This window comes from Arvicola amphibius, chromosome 3 (genome assembly GCF_903992535.2).
Source record: "Arvicola amphibius chromosome 3, mArvAmp1.2, whole genome shotgun sequence".
NCBI lineage: Eukaryota > Metazoa > Chordata > Mammalia > Rodentia > Cricetidae > Arvicola > Arvicola amphibius.
Window position 1 is genome coordinate 125989081 of NC_052049.1, and position 3388 is coordinate 125992468.

A 3388-nucleotide genomic window follows, 5' to 3' on the forward strand; every position below is an offset into this window, starting at 1 on the left:
TTTGGGTTTGAGATTGAATAAAAAATGTCTGTGTGTGGGAGGAATATGATCAAAACCAAACCACAATTTGCTTCCAGGGTATGGAGATTTCTCTGTAAGAGCTCAGTCCATGAGACTCCAGCCTCTCTGTGTGTGGGGAAGAAGAAATGAGGAATTTTTGGCACAGAGTGGCAGCTCAACAATCTCTGTCTCCCTCCATGCCCAGTGAAAGGCTTCTCCTTTCCTTGACCAGCATGGTGATGCTTTAGGAAATCCGTCCCTCACCCTCAGTCTGATGGTCTGTCTTTTCTTTTCTTTTTTTTTTAAATATTTATTTATTATGTATACAATATTCTGTCTGTCTGTATGTCTGCAGGCCAGAAGAGGACACCAGACCCCCATTACAGATGGCTGTGAGCCACCATGTGGTTGCTGGGAACTGAACTCAGGACCTTTGGAAGAGCAGGCAATGCTCTTAACCTCTGAGCCATCTCTCCAGCCCTGTCTTTTCTTTTCTAGCCTCTCCTCCCAGCAGCCACCTAGATCATGGCTTCCCTGTATGGACTTCTAACCTTCCTGTCAGCCACAGAGCTGCTCCTGGACATCACCACCTTCTGCCTTGGATTCTGGGTAGTCAGAGCCACAAGGACCAACATCCCTAAAGGCTTGAAGACTCCACCTGGGCCCTGGGGCTGGCCCATCTTGGGCACATACTGACCCTGGGGAAGAACCCACATCTGTTCCTGGCCACGCTAAGCAAGCAGTATGGGGACGTGCTGCAGATCCGCATTGGCTCCACGCCTGTGGTGGTGCTGAGTGGTTTGGACACCATCCGGCAGGCCCTGGTGAAGCAGGGAGATGACTTCAAGGGCCGACCAGACCTCTACAGCTTTAATTTCATCAGTAATGGGCAGAGCCTGACTTTCAACCCAGACTCTGGACCAGTATGGGCTGCCCGGAGGCGCCTGGCCCAGAATGCCTTGAAGAGTTTCTCCATAGCCTCAGACCCAGCTTCTGCATCCTCTTGCTAGTTGGGAGTGGTGGGGGGTATGTGAGCAGGGAGGTGGAATACCTAATCATAATGTTCCAGAAGCTGATGGCGGAGGATGGCCACTTCGACCCTTATAGGTATTTGGTGGTGTCAGTGGCCAATGTCATCTGTGCCATGTGCTTTGGTCGACGTTATGACCATGATAACCAAGAGCTGCTTAGCATAGTCAATCTGAGCAATGAGTTTGGGGAAGTTACTGCCTCTGGATTCCCAGCTGACTTCATCCCTGTCCTCTGCTACCTACCTAACTCTTCCCTGGATGCCTTCAAGGACCTGAATAATAAGTTCTACAGCTTCATGCAGAAGTTAATCAAGGAGCACTACAGAACATTTGAGAAGGTAGAGGCTGTGGAGGAGCAGGTGGTGGTGGGAAGCAGGTCGGGTCCAGGGCCAGAACGTCGCAGGCAAGCTTGAAGCCAGTGGCAGAGTGCGCTCCATTCTCACCAGGGCACTAGAACTTTTCTTGGCTAATCCTTCTGTGCATCTGTCAGACAAAAGCCACCAAATAGGAGAAGCCCTGGGCCAGTTCTTGCTGGACCAGGAAAAGTTAAAACCTTCCTGGCCTCATAGTAGAAAAAAATTTAAGAACATCTAATACTAAGAGTGTCAGGCTCTGTGCCTCAAGGGTCCCGTGAATTGGGGCCACCAGTTCTCTGAAGTAGGAAGGAGACTTGGAAGAGGGAAAGGACACAGCAGCCTCAGAGTGTCAGCTCTTGCACAAAGGTGCTAATGACAGGGAGGGACCAGGCCTAGGTGGAGAGGTAGGTCTAGACTTGAGATATGTCTCACCTTGTGCTCCTTTGCCTCCCAGGGCCACATCCGGGACATCACAGACAGCCTCATTGAGCACTGTCAGGACAAAAAATTGGATGAGAATGCCAATGTCCAGCTGTCAGAAGATAAGGTTATTAGTGTCGTCTTTGACCTCTTTGGAGCAGGTACATGCTCTTCAGTGAATCATTTCTGTACTCAGGTGCTCGAAGCTGCCACATCCCAACTTCTCCCTCTGTTCTGTCCTGGTCAGGGTTTGACACAGTCACCACTGCTATCTCTTGGAGCCTCATGTACCTGGTGACAAACCCTAGGGTACAGAGAAAGATCCAGGAGGAGCTAGGTAGGTGGTGGTTCCATTCAAAGGAGTCTATGTGCGGGGACCCTGATAAAGTCTGGGCAACCCCTTAATCCTCTTGAATCCCTGTACTCTGTAGACACAGTGATTGGCAGGAATCGGAGACCCCGACTTCCTGACAGACCTCAGCTGCCCTATCTGGAGGCTTTCATCCTGGAGACTTTCCGACATTCATCCTTCGTTCCCTTCACCATCCCCCACAGGTCAGGCCATAGAGCTAATGGTGTTTGATACGAGGCCCTAGTTAATATGCACAGCCATTTAAGGCTCCTGAGAGGGACATGACAGGAGAGACAGGCATAGATTCTCCGGTGACCCTGAACCTGACTGAGCTTCCTCTTTCCCCAGCACCACGAGAGATACAAGTCTGTGTGGCTTCTATATCCCCAAGGGACGTTGTGTCTTTGTGAGCCAGTGGCAGATTAACCATGACCAGTAAGTTGACAGAGGAAGTAGAAACTTCTGGATGGGCAATTCCATCCTCCCCTGGGCTTCAGCCCCTCTTACCTCTGGCGGATTGACCTAACTGTTGTGTATAAGCCCCTGAACATCTACTTCAACTGTCTCCCTCTGCTTACAGGGAACTGCGCCATGACCCAAACAAGGTCCAGCCTAAAAGGTTTCTCACCCCCAGTGTCACTCTAGATAATTAATTTCATTTTATGTGTATGAGTATTTTTCTTGCTTGTCTGTTGTGTGTATGCGTGGTACCTGTGGAGGCTAGAAGAGGGCATCTGATCCCTTGGAACTGGAGATGCAGACAATTGTGAGCCACCATGTGAGTGCTAGGATTGGAACTCATGTCCTCTGGAAGAGCAAGCCAGTGCTCTTAACCGCTGAGCCGTCTTTCCAGCCCCTCATTCACATTCTTAGTTTTGTTATTCTTGTTTTTCCCCTTTGGCTTTTTAACCCTTTTCCCCCACTAGCTTTTTCTTGATTCTTGTGAAATGTTTATGTGTATGGATTATTTTCCTGGTTAGTGTGTTGGGGGTGGAGTGAGAGGGGATATGAATAGGGGTGGGAGGGGGGAAGGCGCAGTTCAGGATAACACATGTAACTGGAGGTTTCTTTCCTGTTTACTATTTCCTCAGTAACCACTCTGAGGCTAAATATTAATTACAAACTGTTTGGCCTATTAGCTTAGGCATTTTATTAGCTAGCTTATGTACCTTCACCCATTTTTATTATATTATATTTTACCATGAGGCTCATGGCTTGTTAGTCATATC

General features: G+C 49.0%; 1 pseudogene; it reads left to right on the plus strand.

Moving 5' to 3' along the window:
- Window positions 1-525: 525 nt before the first annotated feature.
- Window positions 526-2812, plus strand: LOC119809391 (annotated as a pseudogene).
- Window positions 2813-3388: the final 576 nt, after the last annotated feature.